This window comes from Hyaena hyaena, unplaced genomic scaffold, assembly GCF_003009895.1.
Source record: "Hyaena hyaena isolate Hyena2069 unplaced genomic scaffold, ASM300989v1 scaffold_24, whole genome shotgun sequence".
In the NCBI taxonomy this organism is placed as follows: Eukaryota; Metazoa; Chordata; class Mammalia; order Carnivora; family Hyaenidae; genus Hyaena; species Hyaena hyaena.
In genome coordinates, this window is record NW_024080656.1 from 809,083 (window position 1) to 832,877 (window position 23,795).

General features: G+C 38.7%; 1 pseudogene; it reads left to right on the forward strand.

The window, feature by feature from the left end:
• The first annotated feature begins 19,213 nt into the window (after positions 1–19,213).
• On the forward strand, positions 19,214–19,319 carry LOC120228568 (annotated as a pseudogene).
• Positions 19,320–23,795: the final 4,476 nt, after the last annotated feature.

A 23,795-nucleotide genomic window follows, 5' to 3' on the forward strand; every position in this document is an offset into this window, starting at 1 on the left:
CCCTCAACATCTGTTGTTTTCCCTCCCACTTGATAGCCAATGCACCTTGGTTTCTCAACAGCCTCAAAAAACAGTTTATTATAATTTTAGCTTTGTGTATTTTATTGTGTTCTAATTACTTTTCAGTCAGCAAGATAGTACGTCAGTAATTTCTCATTAATTTTTTGACTGGAACCCAAACACTCTCTGATTATTAGATGTGGACCATTTCCTACTCCTTCCTTAACAGCCTAAAGGATTTGGCCAAAATTTGCTCCCTTAGAGACCATGTAACTCAAGCTGTGTCTCTTCCAGGCAAGATATTGGCAACCACAGAGGGGAAGTGACAGAAAATCAGGTCAGCTGCAAAGATGATTAAATAGTTGGATAAGGGTTTGTGAAAAAACTAATTTTAAAAAAAAGAAATTGTTTCTTCTGGAGATACTGAGGACGGGATGATCATCAAGCACACCAATGTTTATGCTCCGAGGAAAGGTGCTAATTGGTTACCTACCATTGCCGCAAAAGACAAAGGACTCTGGCCAGAATCACAGCAAGAGAGATTTAGAGTAACTGTGAGAAAGATGGTAACAACAAAGCTGACAGTTCCTCTGATTTGTTTTCTATTATCCTTTATAAATCTCCCAGAACCACAATTCATATGTCATGCTTTGGCCACATGTGATTACTTCTCTAAGCCTCATTCATTCGCTCAACTTTAGAGCCAACGCACCTGGGGAGCACTGTATCTGCACCAAGCACTGTGCTAGGCTCATATTTCCTGACTCTGTGGCATTATAGTCTGGCTGGAGTACATGTTACATACACGGTCCTTAGAAAAGCATCTCTAGAGTGTAATGTTTATTTATTTTCTTGTTGAGGAACTTTGGAAATGTCTATGCCAGCCTATTAGTAAAGATACTAAATTCCAAATTCTTTAGTATGCCTTTCAAGTACTTTGAAGAATCTTATCCTCCTTTCTAGTCTCATCTCTCAACATTCCTATAACATGCCTCAACTACACACAGTTCCCTAAATCTACTTTGGTGAAGAGATGGTCTTCTACCTTAGGGGTTTTGCCCATGTTATTTCTTCTGTTTGGCATGCTCTGCTCCCCACCATCATCACTGAACCCCTGGAAGTCGAGTGGTCCTCATAGTAAGTAATTGACACATTCTGAATTCTATGTGTATCAGTATTCCTGATAGATTGAGAGCCTTGAGAAAGCAGAAATCATAGAACATCACTATGGCTTAGTGGTAACTAAGGAGCTCACATTATGTCATCAATATGTGGATGATTGATACAGTAAGGAAGGAAGGGATAGAGAGAGGGGGGTGGAAGGAAGGAAGGAAGGAAGGAAGGAAGGAAGGAAGGAAGGAAGGAAGGAAGGAAGGAAGGAAGGAGGAGAGAAGTCAGTCCATGTAATGAGATAATATTTCCAAGTCTTTATTTTTTTTTTAATATCTGAGAGAGAGAGAGAGGGAGGGAGGGAGAGAGAGACAGTGTGAGCAGAGGAGGGTCAGAAAGAGAAGAAGGCACAGAATCTGAAAAAGGCTCCAGGCTCTGAGCTAGCTGTCAGCACAGAGCCTGACGCGGGGCTCGAACCCACAAACTGTGAGAACATGACCTGAGCTGAAGTCAGACGCTTAACTGACTGAGCCACCCAGGCGCCCCTAATATTTCCAAGTCTTAACTATAGTTCTCTTCAAAGGCTTCTTTTCACTTCCTGCACCATTCCTCCACCCTACCTCTGCCTTGAACTTGTAACCCACTATTGAAACTGAAGCAAAAACAAAAACAAAATCAGCTTGAGTCAGAACTCAGACACATATCTACAGAGTAAGTTTTTATGCTAGCAGATATTAGATAAATGACCCTGACTGAGAAAGAATGGGAAAAGAAGGAGTAGCTCTCAGATCAGAGAGGGAGACACAGAAAAATCTCAAGGCCAGTAGGACTAAGGTTTAGGCCAGGAGCATGAGGAAGGACCTTCCTTTGAGAGTACCTAGGAGTTGCAGCAAGACTGACTTAGTTCTAAATTGTCATGCTTCCTCACATGCAAGGAGGACTAATTGCCCAGAGTCCACCTCCTACTCAGGGAGCAACCCTTTGGAGGTATCTGCTCAGGGCACTAGAGATGCTACCCTGGCTTCTGCCCACCACCAGAATCAAGGGCTTCTACCACCCAGAGATCTTATATGAAGGACATGGACATTTGTGGCCTGAGAGTGGTATGAAATAATTTAATACAGTCCATCCAGGGTTGAACTCAAAACAGTTCTTAACAGGAATACAATTACTGAGACTGTCTGAATGGCTACCATGGTCCCTTTTGTGTTTCATACAATAGATTTTATGAGAAGTGGGAGTTTGGACCTATGACCACCAGGACAGGCATCTGGAATTAATTTGGAAACTGTATTAGTTTCCTAGGGCTGCTCTAACAAATTACCACAAACTGGGTGGCTTAAAACAACAGTAAGAACTGGCATGAAATCTACTATCTCACCATTCCAGAGGGTAGAAATCTGAAAGCAAGGCACCAACAGGGCCATGCTCCCTCTGAAGGCTCCAGGAAGAATGCTTCCTTGCCTCTTTTAGCTTTCTATCATTGCTGGCAATGTTTACTTTGTTGGTAGTGGCAACATAACTCCAATCTCAGCTTCCCTATTACATGTCAGTCTTCCCTCTTTGTGTTGGTCTGTGTCTCTGTCTCTTCCAATGAAGACGCTAGTGATTGGATTTAGGGTCAATCCTAATTGATTATGACTGCATCTTAATTTGCATCTTAATTGCATGTGCAAAGACCTTATATCCAAGGTCACATTCACAAGTACCAGGAGTTAAGACTAGAATATAACTTTGGGGGAACATAATTCAACCTACAACACAACCCTGTTATTTCTTACCACAGCCTTCAGTGAAGTGGCAAATTAGATGTCATGTGTTAATTTGCTCTATACATGTTTTTATTCAACTATTGGGAAAATCACATCCAAAAAAAGGACCCAACTACGTTAGAATTTCCTAATTAGTGTTCTGCAGAATACTGTTTCTGAAATTGTAATTAATTGTGCCAGGACTCAAGGGTTATGTATCTATTAGGGCCCCAATCAGAGAAGGAAAACCAAAAAATGATATATATTTTATGTTATATATCATAAAGCATCTATGATATATAGCATATATAATATCACATATATATCATCAAAAATTGAGAGATAGCTAAAGTAAAGTAGTAATTGGTAACAGTTTATTGTGCACACACCAAAAAGGCACTTTACAAATTGGGAGCATTCAAATCAAAACATGGAGTGAGGCTCGAGGGTATATTGTTATAGAGCAGCTTATAGAGTGAAAAAGTAGTTATTGTTTTTTCTTCACAGTAATTGGTTATAATATTAAATTTTCTTAAATGATAGGGAATCAGTCAGTGGTCATTTCATATCAACCTTGGGAAATAGTTCAAGTTTTCTTCATGATTTCCAGAGGCATAAACAAGAAATGACTCTGGTTGAGTTTGTCTTGCAAAATTAGCTAAATTAAGCTCTGTTTGTATGAATAAGCTGGTTTTGTCTGCTCAAGGAATTTTCAAGATTGGTTTCCATTTGTTTCTGCTTTTAAAAATATCATATACTATAAATATACAAGGGATTTTATATTATGTAATTTGGGAACTTTTAAGGAAATCTTTGTAAAGTCATTGTCTTTCTGTCTGTTGTTGAAGCTTGAAGTCCAATGAAGAAGGAAAGATTAATGTAAAGAGGGGGAGAATAAAGATAAGCTAAAATCCAAGAGCACAGCTACAACCCACATCTCACTGCCTCTTACCACAATGGCATGGGCCTCCTGTAGGAGAAGATGGTGCTCCTCTTGTGAGAGTTAAGCGTATGCTTGACTTCAGTGTTGGAGAAACTGAGAGGGTTCATGGAAAGGTAGAGAAGTTGTGGGTACAGCGGCCACCTCACATCAGTAAGGTGAATTGGCAGATAAGCAACCATGCGAGAGCTACAAAACCCTGTGCTCCATTTCTGCCTTGTAACTTGTGAAACATAGAGAGAAGGGAATTCTGGGAAATATAGTTCAGCCTAGCCAAGTTGACACATTACCAAGCCACCATATATCCCATAGCCAACCATTAAAAACCACAACATGCCCTACCTCTTCGAGAGACTCACAAGCACATTACCGTATCAAAGGCTCAGCCAAGTCCTCAAGTTTAAAAATAAATATTTACCTTTGATCTAGGATTTCCCACACTTAGAATCGCTGCTTTTGGAGTTTATTAACTCATTGTAGGAAGTCAATGATTACTTATATTGTGATGTCTGTTTGGGGAGGGATATTTCTATGAGTGAATCTCAGGAAAAAACTTTGTACTGAGGTTCTGTGTTTCTTCAGAATGTTACGATAAGTGCAGGGTACTAAGTAGAGAAGACCTTCTTCAATTTACTCCTCAATGTATTCGGTCATTCTCAATTTCAAGGACAAATATACTGAATTTATGCAGCAGGCTAAAGAAATGTAGAACTTTTCAAATAATACTAAGTAACCTATTTTAAATGTGGTGGCTCTATTTTTATTTTCATTAAAGGCCTAAAAATAAGGAAGCTCAGTTGATTTTCTATTTGAAAGTGACTGTAATATAACCTCCTACAGAAGCAACATGCACATACACATCTTGTAACATATAGTCAATGTATTAAACATTTAAAAAATAGATTGTAAAAATAGCTACCATTTGAGGCAGCATAGTAACAGTACAGAAGGGACTCTGAAACCAGACTGCTTAAACTTGTAACTCAGTTCTACACCTATTATTAGCTGTGTGACATTGGCTAAGTTACTTAACTACCCTGAGCCTCAGTTTTCTTAGATGTAAAATGGGGATAGTAGTAATACTTCCCCCTTCATAAGTTATAATGAGTATTAAAGTGCTTGGCATGTTGTGAATTGTGTGTGTGTGTGTGTGTGTGTGTGTGTGTGTGTGTGTATACAGTTCCTCACAGCAAATCCCTGCTTTATACTATTATCCCAATTTTATAGATGAGGAAATAAAGTCAAATACAGGTGAAGCTGTTCTCTCTCAGGTCACATGGCACGAGTCAGAGCCAGGACAAAACTCTAAATGACTCTGCCTCTAAAACATGGTCTCATTCCACAAGGCCATGGCACCTCCCAAGCAAAGCTTAATGGCTCTCTGAGACTTCTTCCAGAAAGTCTCAGAAGACAAAATCAAATTGACTAGGTCCAGAAATGGAATTAGTCCCTCTCCCCAGGGGTGCTAAAGTTGTTGCTGTCACTCATTCTTGACCTAGACTAGATAGGAATGCAGAGCTTAGAATGCAAGATTCCCTGGGTTTATTTTGCCCTGAGCTTACATGGTCCCTAGAAAGTTCTCTAAATACTTTCAATCAAGGGCTCAGAAAAATTTTTAAAAATAACCTTGCACATACAATTAGAAACTGGTATGTGGGGAATTGAATATGAGATGAAACTGTGTGTGAATTTCGGGGACTACTTGAAGGGAGGTGCTTTGAAGAAAATACCTCAGACTCTCAAAACCCACACAAGGGGTCTGACGTGACTGTTGACAGCAGGGCTCACGTGAGCTCAAGGGCAGAGACTCTGAGCCAAGCGAGATCCTCCTGTTGCCACCGGTCAGAGATGGAAAGAGACCAGGCTGGAAGGGTCTGAGGCAGGTGTAGCTTGGTTATTATGGTTATAATGACTATTACAGGAATGTAAGTCAGGAAAATATTTTTAAAGCAAGTATGAAATAATCCCTTTCACATAAAAATCATGTACCTGTATGAGCATATTGAGAGAGAGATCAAAAATAAATTTCCACGCATCTCTACAATTGTTCAAGTAATTTGAAGGGTAGATGCCTTCCGGTCACCAGATCACGGTTTCTCTACAGGCTGTGAAATAGTGAAAAGGAGAAAAGAGGTTTGTTCGCACGTCTCCAGAAAACTTCTCTGCTGCCTGCACTGATGTCTCACTTCCGTGGACCTCTGCTGCCAATACAGTCAGTGAGACAAGTTTTAAGTCTGTGATTTTTCTACTTATTCACTGACTGACCTAAAGCAAACTTCCTAATTTCTCTCATCCTGTTTCCTCAGTGTCAAAATGAGAAAACTAATACCAGTCCCACAGGTTGCCAACTTTGCCAACTACAAATGCAGTTTCAGCAGTGTTTGGCACAGAGTAAGTGCTCAAGAAATGGTAGTGTTTCTTGGGCTCTCCACATCCCTGCTTCCTGTCTCTTGGCCACAACAATTAGCACTGGGAAATATCATGAGACTCACAAGAACTTGAAAATATCTGGTTCTGAGATTTAAACTCTAAAATCATCTCAACATTGGATCAAATCATGGAGTTAGCCTAAAACTATAAAATGACTCCCAAGGCAGAATAAGGCCTGATTTACGATATTAATTTTGTAAAGAAATAAATGTGTAAGCATCTGTGAAAGGCATATTGGTGGCCCTCTCAGAACTCTTTTGGATACAAGTGACAGAAGCCCAATTCAAATAACAATAGTAGTAGTAGTAGTAGTAGTAGTAGCAGTAATTTATCACATCATTTAGCTACAAATTCAGAGATCTTATTCCATATACTAAAAAAACCCCAACTGCTCAAATAGTGTCATCAGAAGCGTCTCTCCATTTCTCAGGGCACCTGGGTGGCTCATTTGGTTAAGCATCTAACTTTAGATCAGGTCATAATCTCGTGGTTTCTGAGTTTGAGCCCCACATGGAGTTCCAAACTGATGGTTCAGAGCCTACTTGGTATTCACTTTCTCTTCTCTCTCTCTCTCTCTCTCTTTGCTCCTTCCCCACTCACGCTTTCTCTCTTTCTCATAAATAAATAAACTTAAAAAAAAAAAAAAGGATTGTTTCTCCATTTCTCTGTTTTGTTCTCCTCTGTGTTGGCCTCATTCTTAGGCAAACCCTCAAGCGAGGTGGCCGGTACTACTGACAGCTCACATGGCCTTAGCTAACACTACTGTTCTCCAGGGACTCACAAAGTATTTGATTCGCTGACATGGAACTCCTTATAATATCTGCAAGGAACCCACTTTACAGTCAAGCAGACAATGCTGTGGCACATAATAATGGGACACATTAGTCCTAGCCCATACCACTGCTAATTAGCGGCAGGGGTATGATAAGCAGAGATATGGCCATTTGAAGGCACTGCTGGAGCACTGGTTTGGGATGATACCTTACAAAGACAAGAGGCAAGTTTATATACACTCCAAGACACCTCATATACATGATATTGATGACTGTTATGGGGGCTGGTGCTATATCCCTTGTTGGCAGAATATATGTATGTGGGAACCAGAGGGTGAAACTAGAAATGGCCTTACTCACCATTGCTCTCAAGGACCCATTTAAGGAATTTGCACTTCCTGTCCTACAATGTTAGCCTCTGTACACCTGAAGGATGAAATGTGGAGGAAGCTGTCACACACAGGAGGCAGGGAAAAGCAGATTTAGCACCCCAATGGCCACAGGGGTGTTTCTTGGCACTCCCCTGCCCCATTTTGATGGCTAATGGAAAAAGAGAACAGCCTTGGCCTGAGATGGACATGGAGATCAGGAATAAAGATCTGGGTTGCTCACCAGGTATGCCACCTATACCAGGAAAGGTGCAGGTCGAGGATGAGAGGGCTCTGGATGTGTGGTAGAGGAGAGAGATGAGGAGTATGGTTCTGGCTTTGAGACAGCCACAACAGTGAGCAATTCCACCACTGTTTCTCTCATATGTTGCCCATGGGAGGACTCCTTGATGAATCCTGGAGGCATTCATCCCAGATGGGATACATCCATTGGGTGAAGTGAATCCAAGTTCTACATGGATGGGGGGTGGGGAGCACTATCATGTGCTACCTGATGCAACAGCACTGAAACATGCCCCCTTCCACAGACGCTGGGAATATGGGTAGACAATTTCTACCCCAAATCACTTTCTGGGGTTTTCTCTCCACAAAATGACTTAGCTTATCTATACTTACCTCTGTTTTATACAAGGGTAAAAAAGGTCTGATTGCCTCACCTCAATCCAGACAATCTGAATGATCTTCCCTGCACCAGATCTCCCCAGGGGCCTATGAGGCAACCCCACTTTTGACTTCCTCCTCTGCCCAGTTGTGCCTTCCTCATTTGTTTGTAGTGATGTTCCTGAGATCCAGCCTTGGAGCATCTCCTGCACGATGACCTTCATCTCAGAGTCTGTTTCCCTAGGCCTCTTACCTGAGACAACAGCTGACATCTATGGGATGTTTATTATGTGCCAAATACTTTGAGAATGTTGACTCATTCAATGCTCTCCGAAAATCATATTATTCCCATAGGACAGATGAAAACTTTAGGTTTAAAAGAGGCTAAATGACTTACATGAAGCCTAATATGATTTGAATATTAAATTTGGGACAAATATGTACTTGAGTTGATCTCATTGGAATTTGGAATTTCACTGATGTCTTCATTATCCACAAATGTACCTGATGATCCTGGATGTGTAGGACACTGTACTCGCTAAGGTTCCATTTACATCATACATGTTCTGAGGCGACTAGTGACAGTGCCTTGGGGTCTACCCAGTAGTCACATCTTACTGGGGTTTTATTGTATCCTCACCAATTCCAAAGATCAATTTTACTAATTATAACCAAATCCCAGTATACAAGGCTGGTGAAAAGGAAAAGAAAGGGGCACCTGGGTGGCTCAGTCAGTTGAGCAGCTGACTTCAGCTCAGATCATGATCTCACCATCAGTGAGCTAAAGGCCTGCCTAGGGCTCTGTGCTGACAGCTCAGAGCCTGGAGCCTGCTTCAGATTCTGTGTCTCCCTCTCTCTCTCCCCTCCCCCACTTATGCTCTGTCTCTTTCTCAAAAATAAGTAAACATTAAAAAATTTTAAGTTTTTAAATAGTTTATTGTCAAGTTGGTTTCCATAGAACACTCAGGGCTCATCCCCACAACTGCCCTCCTCCATGCCCATCACCCCCCTTCCCCTCCCCCCCTTCAGCCCTCGGTTTGTTCTCGGCATTCAAAAGATGTTAATATTTACTGACTGTTGGCTTTGACCTGTACTAGTATTTTTCAAACTTCTTTAACCTCAACCTGTAGTAAGAAATATATTTTTCATGGTAATTTTGTGTGTGTGTGTGTGTGTGTGTGTGTGTGTGAAAATGAAGCAAGAAAATGTCACCATCCAATACATACCTTCATCAATGTGACACACTCTGGGGTTATCTATTTCTAGATATTTTCTATTATATTTCATGTTTTTAAGCTAGTCACTATACACTATATTGATTTCATACTAAATGATCAGGAAGTACAGTTTGAAAAACACCACCCAGTGTTGACTCTTCACATGTATTTACGAATTTAGCACCTTCCAAAGAAATTATTGTCATTCCATTTTTTAGTCAAGTACATGAGTTAACAACTATTGATTCTACAATTCATTAAATGACAGGGCTGTAATTTAAGCTACTACATCATTTTTTTCAACTTCTTAGCATGCCAAATGTAAAAAAAAAAAAAAAAAAGGAGAGAGAGAGAGAACAGAAGAAAAAATAGAGAAATATAGGTGTTCTCTGCATTTGCTTTCTTTTGCCTCTTATACCAGTTCACTATCTCTTCTCAGAAAGAGATCAGAGCTAACAAGGTGCCCAAACTCAATGCAGATGGAGTCACTAAAGGCAAATGGTGACCACCTTGCCATTCCTCATGAGATTTCATGGAATTGAGTGTATAGCTCAAGAAAACTTGTCTTCCTAACTAGGCAGTGTGCTTTCCATTCCCTGTACAGCAAGACATCCAGGTAAGGATGGTGTTATTTCTTATCATCCTAGTTTTAAGCACCGTTTTTTTTTTTCTTCTTGAAGAGTAAAGGAACTGTCAAGTCAATCAATGCTCTTATTGACTTTTTTCTGGAAATCACTGAAGTGAGAAAATTTGTCCTGATGCAACTTAAGCACGTTATTCACTCTGGATTCTTTGGATAAATACAAGTGAATTGTGATATATTTTCTGAGCTGCCCAAGTTTTAGTGTTTGTTAGCATTTGAGGAAAAGGTGAATGTGAGGGATGAAATTCTCTTAATCTCTTCCCAACTTCTTTAGCAACACTGTTCTCACAACCAATACATAGACATGAGATGCACAGAGCATTTTCTCTCCGGGCAATTTTTTGTTTGTTTGTTTTCTATTCCTCAAATACATGTATACTACAATGAAAAATGTAGACCATGGTGGTTAACAAGGGCTATAAATTTATGTCTTTTCTAGTGAAGGGTGGATCAGAAAACCATTTACATGGATCATGTGAGGAAGAAGAATGAGTAATTTTAGACAAATATTTACAAAACTATCTTCAGATTTAATGTTTTCCTCATTGAAATCCCAACAGAAATCATATAAAACTGGCAAACAGACTTCTAATATTAATTAAAAGTGAGAAGGGCAAAAATAGTTAAATCATTTCCCAAAGAGGAAAAAATATCGTGTGTGGTGTTAGTGGGTGGACAGTTGTTCTCAAACATATGTGTGTATTTGATAATAAAGAACACAGAGGCCTCGGAGTGTTGAAGTAAGACCCATGCCTCAGTATTTTTACCACGATTCCCAGGTGAGTTTGATATCCCCCAAGGTTTGATAACCACTGTCCTAGTAGACAAGACAAATTACAAGACTATGGCAATTAAGAGAGTGGCAGTTGCATAGGAAAAGATAAAGAGACCAACGGAACAGAAGAGAGAGCCTAGAAAAACATAGGGCTATATGCATGAGTGACACATAAAGGTGGTGGCTTACAGACGCTGGAAAAGAAGAATACTTAAAAATAATGGTAAGAAATGATTTCTATAGTAAAATAAGATTAGATGCCAAAGCTCAACAAAATCAAAGGTAATTAAAGACAAGTATTAAGGGGCACCTGGGTGGTTCAGTCGGTTGAGCAACTGACTTTGGCTCAGGTCACTACCTCGAGGTTTGTGAGTTCAAGCCTGGTGTCAGGTTCTGTGCTGACAGCTCAGAGCCTGGAGCCTGCTTCGGATTCTGTGTCTCCCTCTCTCTCTGCCCCTCTCCTGCTCATGCTCTGTCTATTTCTGTCTGTCAATAATACATAAACATTTTTTTAAAAATTTTTAAAAAGACGAGTATTAAAAAGCCAAAACTTTAGAACTTTTAGAAGAAGGCAAAGGAGAATAACTTTATGACCTATAGGATCTTAGAATAAAAAGGATTTCTCAGGTAAAGTTTTATAAAGCACAAATGATAAGGAAAACTTTCATAAAATGTTTTTTTTAATTTCTTCCATTTAACTGTTTATCTATAGGAAATTAGAAGTTTCTAGATTATTGCTAAACAAAATGGAAATATTGAAATAAATTAGAGGTTAAGGAATATAGTTGTCAATCCTAACAAGGGTTCAAATGTTTATTTTTTAACTGTATATATAAATGTCCCAAAATTCAATATATATAATACATTTATACTAAGACGATGCTGGATGAATTTCTTTTCCATGTTTACCTTTCATATTAGATTTCATTTGAATAAAGTGTCTTCCATTAATTTAAGCCTTGTGCTTAACAGACAGCAAACCCAAGCCCAAAGAGGTTACTTATCTTGTCCAACATGACAGATTGCCCAAAACCAACTTTCCTGATGGAATGAAAATGCTAAATAACTTACAGGAATATTAGTTTTCTTTAAAGCCTTCTCTTTTATCATCTTAATGTTGTTATTAATAACCTCAGCACTAAAAGCTTGAAAGTAAAATGACAGTCTTAAGTGGCAAATTTGGATTCTCATCATAGATTTCATGGATAGGTATAGCCATTTAATTGCCAACAAAATAGATTTGTAGAAGTCATTAAGGTTTTGTGGCAAGAAATAAACCGCCAATGTCTCCTTCCTTATTTACTTCCCTGTATAAAATTTGATTATTATTAGGATTTAAAATGAGTCAAATCAATTACCTTTTCTTTCCATCTAGATTCTGAACAAATTTATAACTATACACAGGCAACACTGAGATCAAAATATTAACCTGATTATTGGTAAATATATTACTGGACCAAAAAAGGCAATTTAGATATAAAACCTCAAACTGAGCCTCCCAAAATTGACCTCTACCCAGTCATAGGCACCAGCAGGGCATAGAAGCCCTGTTCAGGGAGCTCCCCCATGGAAGGAAGAGAGAACACACAGATTGCCAGAAGTCAGGCTGATCCTAGAGCAAAGGCAAGATGCAAGACTATGCTCATACATTGATGTTTTTCCCACTCTTCCTTTTTTGGGGAGATAGAATACAAATGAACCCCAGAATTTTTATTCACCATTTCTTTTGAGGAATAAAATTGAAGACACTTCATGGAAGCACAAGGTTGATGAAATAAGACGCCCTTTTATACTCTGGGGTCATAGGAAACTTCCAATGGCATAATTCAAATGGAGGACTGATGGAGGACTGATGGGTTGAAAGGATGAGCTGCTCACAACCCTGTGGGTAGTGCTACTGGAAAGTGACAAAAGACAGTGACACTCTCCAAAGCTAGAAACTGCTTGTTGCATACTCTCCTTTAAGACCAGAAGGGAAAGGGAAGAGGGAGAAGTAGTGGATACCAGAATATGGTAAACTATGTGGCTGTAGGAGAGAGGAATAAAGCAATTGCCAGACCATGGCCAAGCAGAGAGGGAACCACAAAAAGAAATACCTCAACCTCTCCTTCTCTACTCACCACCAGGTCACCTCCAGATGCCACTTCCCCTCCCTAGGAAAGCATGGTTGATGCAGTCCAGAGAAGCCAGTCTTCCAGGATACAGGGCAGGTGGAAAGTGGTGGAAGGAACATCTAGAGTGTCAGAGGATATCAACTCAGTCCCTAACATGTGCAAATACTACCCACAAAAGCCGTAATACCTAAATAACATTATAGCAACCTGTCTTCCGTATTTCAGTACTTCAGTAGTCAACCACTCTTCAGTACTTCAGCACTTCAGTACTCAAACTGGCTTCAGTACTTCAGTGCTTGACCTGTCTTCAGCACTTATTAAGGGAAAAATGTTCATTGAGTCTTTAGTCTCCAATAAGGAGAGTGATCAGATTAATCACAAAAAAAGCACTTTAAAGAGTTTTTTTAATTATTAAAATACAAATATGATCACGATTTCTGATAAATTATTAACATCATCATACATAAGATATCTTCTTATATGTATATGTGAGCATTTATAAAATTCATGACAGTCATGGAGGTATTGCAATATAAATGAAACTAAATAAAAGTAGTACAGGAAATACTTTGTATGACACAAATAAGTGTGTAAAAACAAAGAGCTTCTTTCTGCAGAGGAAGATAATGGGGACTGTGGTCAGGGATACCCTCAAACCATGGCATTCCCTTGCAAATTTGAGGTCACTATGAATCAGCTCAGTTTTCTTTTCAAAGAATGTCAAGACCACTTAGAAATACCACTACTTAGGCTTGGAATCCACCTTTTCATTCCACCACTTCAGAACTATTTAGCTTAAAGCTAAACCTCTGCCAATATTTTACCAGCATTTTTCAATAGCTAAAATTTTCCTTTTTAGGTGATTCACCTTTTAGAAAACATAACAGAAGAAAATAAAATTTCCCCCAATGGATCAGGAATAATAAAGGCTCTAACTTTTCTTTCTCTTAGGTGAAGTCTACACAAACCTGAAGTCCCAAGGAAGCACAGATCATTCCCACCCTTCACCCTAGCAGCCATATTCTATCTCATGAATCACTAAAATGTCAACTGAAGCAGCAGCTAAATAGTCCACTCTCCCTCTTTCTGTGATTCCCCAGCTGTTTCATTCTGTGTGCCATTTGTTTTCTTTGTGGCCCTATCTAAAAGAACAATGCAGAATGTATTCATTTTGGAACAATGTCTGAGTTGTGCTTCTGAAAGTTTCTAATTCAGTGATCATATAATTTTTTCAGGCGCTGTGCATTTTTTTCAGTCTCTAAAAGGACATCAAGTATTGTATAAAGTGATTTATAGGTAAATTTGAGCTGAGAATTTCAAAACCCAGCTTGCGATACAAACAACAATAAATACTATTGCCTTAGAGCCAAAGTCAAGAATCACTGTGGTTCATTCAGTAAACGTTTGCTCTTTCTGCACTATGCCAGGCAGAGTTCTGGTCACATAGTGTTAAGAGGGAGGATGGATGAATAGGAAAAGGCCCAACCTACCAGGAAAGACAAACTTCTCTAAATAATTACAATACACTGGTTTGAACCCCATGTGTAGACCTACCTATTTACAATACCTCTTTTGGTTTTTAATAAGAGACTCTCCGTTTTAATTGCAATGGCAATGTGACCAATTGAAAAGGCTTCATTTCCTGGACTCTCCTGCAGGCAATATAGTTCTACCAACGCAATAAAGGCAGAAGTCCATGAAGAGGTTATTGCTTCCTGAATAAGAAGTCAAAAATCTCTCTAAAAACACAACTTAGCTCCTTGCCCCTTTGTTCAGCCCCCTTCCAGAAGATCCCAGAAAGTGCAGCAGTTACCATGTAACTGTGAGGCAACAAGCCTAAGGTCAAAGTCCTACAGCTAAGGATGGTAGAGTAGAAATATGGCAAACCCTGTGTGGCCTTCCCCAAGAATGTCTGTCACATAAGATAAACTTCAACCTGTTTAAACCATGTGTTTTCTTTTAAACGTGTATTTATTTTTGAAGGAGAGAGGGGGCACAAGAGAGGAGGAGCAAAGAAGAGTTTTCACAAGACACACTGGCATTTGAAACTTGAGTATCAGTTAGGTGTGAGGAGGGCAGAGGCAGGAAAGCCTAGGACTTAAGGGGAACTGGAATCAGAATGGTTGAGTTTATGACAAGTTACTGCAATGTACCTACACTTGTGTATATTTAATCTCTCCATACCTCAGTTTCCTCATTTGTGGAGGAAGGGGTAATTTTTACTTCTTTTCACAGTTTTAAGTATAAAACAGTTATCACTCGTGACACTGCTAAACAATACTGGGCACATCATCAGTGGACACATGAAAAGATGTTCAACATCATTCATCATCAGGGAACTGCAAGTGAAAATTTCAATGAGATATCACCTCACACCTGTCAGAATGGCTAAAATAAAAAACTCAATAACAAGTGTTGGTGAGGATGTGGAGAAAAAGGAACCCTCTTGCACTGTTGGTAAAAATGCAAACTGGTACAGCCACTGTGGAAAACATTATGGAGGCTTCCCAAAAAAGTTAAAAATAGAACTACCCTGTGATCTAGTAATTACAGTACTGGGTATTTAGTCCCCCAAAAATACAAAAACACTAATTCAAAGGGATACTTGCACCCCTGTGTTTATTCCAGCATTATTTACAATAGCCAAATTATGGAAGCAGCCTAGGTGCCTATTGGTTGATGAATGGATAAAGAAGATATATTTAATGGAATAGTATTCAGCCATAAAAAGAATGAAATCTTGCCATTTGCAACAACATGGATGGAGCTAGAGAAAAACAAATACCATATAATTTTGCTACTGTGTGGAATTTAAGAAATGAAACAGGCAAAGAAAAAAAGACACTGAGAGACAGAGCAAGAAACAGACTCTTAACTATAGAGAACAAACTGATGGTTACCAGAGAGGAGGTGGGTGGAGAGATGTGTGAAATATGTGATGGAGATTAAAGAGTGCACTTATCATGATGAGCACTGGGTGATGTACAGAATTGCTGAATCACCATATTGTACATCTGAAACTAAAATACCACTGTATGTTAACTATACTGGGATTAAAATTTAAAACTTAATTTAAAAAATACTGGGCACATCATATGGCAGGTGCATGTGGGATTACAGGAGACTGAGCTGCTGTCCTCATCGCTGAACATCCAAAAGCAGTTGTACATTCTGCATACTAGCTGTCTGTTATCAAGTATTTCCTAGATAGATCTGTGTTATCAGTTAATTCGCTCTGGATTAAGAAAGGCTGATCAAAATATTTCCCTTTCTTGGGATGGGACTGAGCAATATGCAGGTTGAAAATTTTTGCAGCGATCAGATATGGGCCATAGATGGATGCCTGAATAGACCTGCTTTTCAGTTCGACAACTATTTATCATCTACATGTAGCTTTCCTCTCTGTCACCTCTATTTTGCCATCAGACTGTTCCTATTAGATTGATCACTCCATATTCAATTATGTCCTCCACCTAATCAAAGGTGTTTCTACCTCACCCTAGCTTCTGACTTCTTCTTGAAAATACTCTCAAGTTCCTGTAACTTTGTTTTAAAATGTATGCAGGATTTTGTTTTTATTCAGATATAGTGAAGCCAACAGATCAGGAGACAACTGTCTTTCAAAAGTGTTTTTCACAATTTCTAACAGATAGGGGCACACCACGCCCTGCACGGCTGCTTGGAGAAGCACCCGGATCACTCAGGAAGTGGAAGGAGTGAGGGAGAAGCATGGGCAAAAGCCTTATCGTGGCTTTGTGGGAAGGAGTGGGTGAGACAGAGTAAACAGTTTAGGATTGCGTAGTTCAAAAAATTTCTATGGGCTCTGAGCTCTGGAGGTTGTCCCTAACAGTATGGTACTGGGATGATTAGGGCATAGGAGTATTGCCTCCTGAAGTATAGAAGGCAGAGAAGCTTGTTCAGAGTATGAGCTCTGGGATTGGTTGGCTTGGATATCAAGGGTGTGCTCATAGACAAGTCATCTCCTATCTCTAGGAGTTAGCTAGGCCTGGGAGGGGCATTCTTTTCCTCATCTAGCTAATGTATTCATTATCTACATTGATTTGGTCAGTGAGGCCCCAAAGATATCAAGTTCTCATAAGACACAGAAAATAAAAACATGATTGACACAGTCTTGGGCCTCAGTTTTGTATTTGTTGATTTACAGTATTTCAATTGTATGTTTAATTTTCTTCTGTGCTATGTAAATGTTTAATTCTAATCATCTTGCAAATAAGTAAGCTACTCACTGTTGAAAGCATACTTTTTTTTTCAAAATGAAATTATGTAAGTATTCAGATTGTTTTGGCCGGACAGTTCTGGGAGTCTTTATTTTCCAGGTAATTGCTATGACTTTGGACTGTGAAGAGGCAGGCATAGTCAGTTAAGTCTCTGAATAAAGAGATACTTTCCAGTTTGTATTCAAACAAGATTAAATGTAGAGTCTCCACAATTACTACAATTAGTCTAATATATGTAATTATTCTGTATCATACACACACCCAAATAGCTATCATCTCAAAATGTCTTGCTCCAAATTACTGCATCTTCTTTTAGAAACCATATTGTGTTCTGGGGGTTGGAGAGGAGTACAACAAATGCTAATAGGCAATACAAGTATTTTTTGAAATAAAATGTCATAATTTCTTTTCAAATGCCTTTTTGTATTTATGTTCTCTAGACTTGTAAACACCCTGTGTATAGGAAACATGTCTGACTTATGCTCATTCCCAGTATGCAATCCAAGGCTGGATTGCCCATAACAGAAGCTCAATAAATATTTGTCAGAACAATGAATAGTGAAGAAATTAATGTAGGCAGTGAATACATTAGCGTACTGTAAAGTAATATAAACACAAACATGAGAGTATTTTCAGTCTGTAAGGAAGAAATCTCTCTGGAATTCTACAGAACTGAATTGTTAAAGTTCACTTCTCCATTTCCTGCAGGCACAGGAAGATAATGTCAAAAACAGTCACATTAACCAATACAGTAGTATACAAATCACTGCCCTTAAAGTTTTTATACCAAAACTCAAAACTCCCAAATCACAAGTTCGTATTGATTTGACCTTGCATTTGAATAACTCACTAGAGTTTGTAAAGCTCTGTTAACACATGATCTCATTACCCTTCATAACCACCTTGCAAAGAAATTAGGACGGGCCCATACTCCCATCAGCCCAGGCACTTACACAATTGTGAGCTCCAGAGAGTTTGAACCTAAAAAAAAAAAAAAAATCATTTTCAAGTACATGGGAATTGGGTACTTCATTAGGCTACTGCAGTCAGAAATCTCAAAAACAGAAGAGGCAGATCAAATTATTCTGTCGAAGGGCACCTGAGTGGCTCAGTCAGTTGAGCGGAGGACTTCAGCTCAGGTCATGATCTCACTGTTCGTGGGTTCGAGCCCCATACCAGGCTCTGTACTGAAGGCTCAGAGCCTAGAGCCTGCTACAGATTCTGTGTCTCTCTCTGTCTCTGCCCCTCCCCTGCTTGTACTCTGCTTCTCTCTCTCTCAAAAATAAACATTAAAAACAATTTTTAATTATTCTGTCCACCGCATCTTATATAAAAATGATGTTGGCTCTAAAGATTAAATTATATACCCAACAGCCAGTGAGCACCAGGCCAGTGACTGAAGTTCAAATTATTTTTCTGTTCAACCTGCATAGTTGAAAGTGATCTGCTAGAATTATTTAATCCAGTAATGAAATTGCTGACCTTCAGTTCCTTGAAGTCATTGATAAAAGTTTTTGGCTATTTTGTGTCCTCTTTCTCTATGTCTCTCTCACATTAGGGAATTCCTTATAGGCCCATGCCCTCAGTTTTACTCTACTTCCCATAACTTTTGAAAAGCAATTCAGGGGTGCCTGGGTGGCTCAGTGGGTTAAGTGTCCAACTTCGGCTGGGGTCATGATCTCATGGTTCATGGGTTCGAGACCTGCGTCGGGCTCTGTGCTGGCAGTCAGCTCAAAGCCTGCAGCCTGTTTCGGATTCTCTGTCTCCCTCTCTCTCTGACCCTCCCCTGCTCATGCTATCTCTCTCTCTCTCAGAAATAAATAAAAACATTAAAAAAAATTAAAAAAAAAGAAAAGCAATCTAATAAACTCATTCACTAGCTTTCCAGGAATAAAAGCCTTCTTTTGTCATATTTGCCAGTTTCTGTGATATAAACACTCCTTCCATTGTTGATTTCAAGGATGGATGTTTTTAACAAGAAGATTACAAAATTTCTGAAAATTTAACAACTAGTGACTAAATCAAGGATGAAGATTATTTATTGCCTTCTGAAAGACATTCTCAAAGCAATGCTACTCCCCAAAGTATACCCCACCCCCAGCTTCCTAAAGTATGGAGTATCACCTCACCTGGAAAACTTTTGGAAACATAAATTCTTGAGCCCCACCTCAAACTTGAATTATAAACCTTGATTGTGAGGCTCAGGAATCTCTATTTTAATAAGCACTGAGGTATCGCTTCTCAGCCTTTTGGCTAAGATCAAGTGTAGTATCTGTTCTTATCAGTTTAATAAGCACTGAGGTCATTCTTGTGTACTTTAAGTTTAAGAAGCACTTTATTAGTTTGCTAGGGCTGCCATAACAAAGTATACCATAGATTAGGCAGCTTAAAATAAAGAATGTATGTCCTCACAGATCTGGAAGCTGGAAGGCCATGATCAAGGTATCAGCCAGTTTGGTTCCATTCTGATGTCTCTTTCCGTGGCTTGTACATGGCTGCCTTCTCCCTTTGTCTTCACAGTGTCTTTTCTCAGATTATGTCTGTATCCTAACCTTTTCTCATAAGAACAATAGTCATATTGTATTAAGGTTTACACCAATGAACTCATTTAACTTTAATTACTTCCCACATTCAGAGGCACTGGGGCTTAGTAATTCAACATATGAATCCGGGGGACAAAATTCAACCCTTAAGTGTGTCCAATAAATATTCATTAAAATATTTGTTTCCATTAGTGAAAGAATGAATAACAATAATTCAGGAGGGAGATACAGAACCAATTTATTGAAAGGCTAGGATTCACAATGCTAATCTAATTACTCCAGAATATGGGCTTCATCTATTTAGTTAGCAGGCAGAGAATGGTATTTGCTATCAAAAGCACTCAGTAGTTACATGAAAAAGTTGCACCATCAAGTGGCCTTGGTTTTGATTAACTAGTCTGTTTGCTATTTTTATGAAGTCTAGAGTTGGATACACTGCTTAGGACACTTGAGCTGGGCAGGTCTAACTGATACTTGTCATCATTTTAGCACTCAAATTCAGTAAGACAAGGTAATCTGACTCCATTACAAAATGGTGGCTGAAGAGGGTCCCTTTCTGTTGCTGTCCTTCCTTTTATACAATCAGGTATTAACAACTGTTTCCGAAGACCCATACATACCCACTCACACAAATACATAAACTAAAAGTGGGACAACAATATATTCTTTCTTTTCTGATATAATGAAGTCTGCTATTTAGGGTTACTCAATTATTAAACTCCAATTTTGGAATATTTACTAATTCTCCTTTGTCAGATTCATTAAAATGTGTCCATAGGGGCCTTGGGGTGCTTTACTCTAAAAGACACAGTGCTGTAACAATGCTTATACATAGTATCACATTGGCAATCTCACATTTTAAAACTGTTCATGATAAAATTATATTCTTAAACTTTTCCAGCATATTCTTCAAAATTTTTGTTGTGAACATATATTGAATTCTTGCATGTAGAGAATCATTCTGAGTCTTGCTGCCATTCATATCATGAATATTTTTATGTTTTATATGTGAGAAGGGCACATGTAAAAGGAACCATTTATTTTAAAAAATTAAGGTAAAAGTAGTAAATGTCACTCAATGATCCCAAACTTTGTCAGGTGGCTTCAAAGAGAAAAAAATAACACATCATCATTAGCAAACTCCCCAGGCAGAAGCTCTGACATATCGCCTTTGATTAAATCTAAAGTATCACATGTTTTTTGTAAACATGATCTTTTGATCTGAAAGATCTGAAAGATAGTTCCCATGGCATATCAACCCAAAACTATTCAAATACTGCTTGCAGTGCAACTTGCTTTTCTGTATTTAGGGAACCAGTTTTCTCAAAGAAGAAAGAGAAAAGGTTTTCTGACTCTCCCTAGGAATTTCTGAAAAAAGGACCATAGTATCCCAGAGGTGAAAGGGACACTGGTGTTTGCATGGTTCAATTTTCCATATAGTTGGGAAATCCTTCTACTCTAGCCCTAACAAACTGCCACAAACCTTTGCTTGTGTACTTCCCACAATAATGAACCTGGTGCCTTTGTAGGATCCTACTGGCCATATTCTGCACTATAGGGCATCACTAAGTTGCTGACTTTCACAAAGTATAAGTGAGATGCTTGACTTTTACTCTTAGAACCTTTTAATTCTTCTCTTTCAAGTAAGAAAAACAATCACCAAATACTCTCCAATTAACTTTTGAATGTCTCTTTACCCTCAATATGGATACATATTTATGATGCAGTAATTAAAAAATTAAAATTAAAACATAACAAAAAAATCCTTCCTTGAGCCTGCACTTTGTCAGGCTGTTGCCTTAACTCTCTTCTTCCATAGTATTAAGTTTCTAGAAAAGAGGATTGCACACACAGTTTTACTTTCCTACTTTCCATGAGCTTCAGAGGCAACTGGACTTCCACCATTGCTACATCACTAAAACCATTATTCTCAGTCCTTATCACTGTACATTTCCAAAATATATGAACACTCCTGATTGCACATTTCTGTGAAAACTTCCCTCTCTTGTTTTCTTTGACACAATTTTTTATTTATTCTCACCTATGTCTCTGGTCAGTCCATTGTAGTATTCTTCTTGGACTTATCTTGCTTGCTCACTCCTTTATACTTACCTGAGTTTATCTTTTCTTTTTTTAATTTTTAATCAAAAAAGAAAAACTAAGAATGCCCTTCTGGATATCTATGAATTCCAAAAAATTATATCCAAAATTTTGTATCTACATGTGTGTGCATACTTCTAGGACTAAGAGTACTTATTTGGAGTTCAAAGGATTCTTTTACTTTTATTTATTTTTACTTTTATTTATTTTGAAAGAGAGAGCACATACACAAGTGGGAGGGAGACAGGCAGAGAGAGGGGAGAGAGAATCCTAGGCAGGCTTCACGCTGTCAGAGCAGAGCCCAATTGAGGGTTGGATCTGACCAAACGTGAGATCACGACCTGAGCCAAAATCAAGAGTTGGATGTTTAACTGACTGAGCTACCCACATGCCACAAAGGCTCAAAAGATTCTTGAAATGAAGTTCTACAGTATTCCCTGCATAAACACTCCACTCCTAAGACATCATCTTCCTCCTGTATACACACGTAGGCAGCATCACTTATATTTCTCAAATTCCTCTAACACAACAACACAAAAGCAAATCACTAACTTACCACCACCACTAAATTTGTTTTTCATACATTATCTTCTGTCTTTATAAATTCCAACACTCTTCAGCCAGTTGTCCAACCTATAAACCAAGAACAAATTCATAGCACCCCCTCCCACTCTCCAAATCCAGTTGGTGATGAAGTTCTCTCAATTACACCTCTCTAGCATCTTCAGAATCCATCCCCTCTTCTGTACACTGCTGCCTTAGTTCAGAGTGCCATCATTTCTCAACTTGGTTAGTCTAACAGATTCTTAACTGGTCTTCCTTTTCCAAAAATTTTTTTTCTCTGGGTCATGTCTATACTTCTGCTAAGTATATTATGCTGAAATCCAAATCTGATCCATATATTTAGCTATTTAAATACCGTTTATAATTTACAAGTGTCTTCAGAGTAAAATCCACAGGTCTTAGAATAGTAGGCAATGATTTTCATTGCTTCTGCCTAAGAGTCCAGCTTATCTTTTGCCTATCTCATCTTCCTACTTGTATCCCTCCTTCTGGAGCTCCCTTCCCTGCAGTGTTCTCTGCTGCCCTCACCATCCCCAGTCATATAGCTGATACCTGTTCTTCAAAATTCAGCCCAGATATCATATCATCAATGATTTTATTCATCCATTTAGCAAATGTTTCTTAGGAGCAATCTCTTTGCTCAACACCATGTAGATGCTGAAGACGTAGTATTGGTAAGACAGACATAATGTCTGCCTCCTAGAATTTATCTTCTATTTATAAAGAAAATTCATACCAAGTTAAGTTATACACTTAAACCAATAAGTATATAACTAAATGCTTTATTAGAACTACAATAAGTGATTTTAGAAGTAAATGTAAATTATGCTGAGAATATGAATATTATTCTGACCTAGACTGAGATCAGGGGAAACTTCCCCTAGAAGTCACATTTAAGCTGAAGCCTGTAAGATTTATAAGTGTTCCTGGGTGGCAAAGGGGAAAGATTCCAGGTGAAGGGAACAGCATGTGCACCGTGCAGAGGGCTTGAAGCAAAAATGTTTGTGTTGTATTAGAGAAGTTGAAGGAGGACCAGTATAGATGTAAGCCAGGGTGTCAGATAGAGCAACAAAAATTGAACCTAGAGACATAGGAGGGGCCAAATCATACTGAGATCTTTGGAATCTTATTAATGATTTATGTCTAATGGTAAGAATAACAGGTAGCCTCCAAAGATTTTTAATAGGCCAGTGGCATGATTATATATAAATTTTTATCACTCTGATTTCTGTACACATAATGAATGAGTTAAGTGGAAAGGGTAGATGCAAAGGACGTTTTTAGGAAATTAGTGCAATAGTTTAGGCAAGGTGTGATGGTGCCTTATACTAGAGTGGTGATAGAAAAACATGAACTTTTTTTTTGGAATGTAAAACCAATAGTATTCAATTTGTATGTCAGATGAAGAAAAAGATATTCAGGGTGACACCCGTGTTTCTAGCCTATATGACTAAGAGGATGATTATGCCATTCATGAAGAGAAGCAGCACTGAAAAAGGAGAAAATTTTGGGGTACAGTCCTTAGTACAGTTTCTACTATGTTAAGCTTGGAGGTCACATTAAGCCTGGAGGTGACATTAGGTAATCAAACCTAGAGGGCAAAAGTAG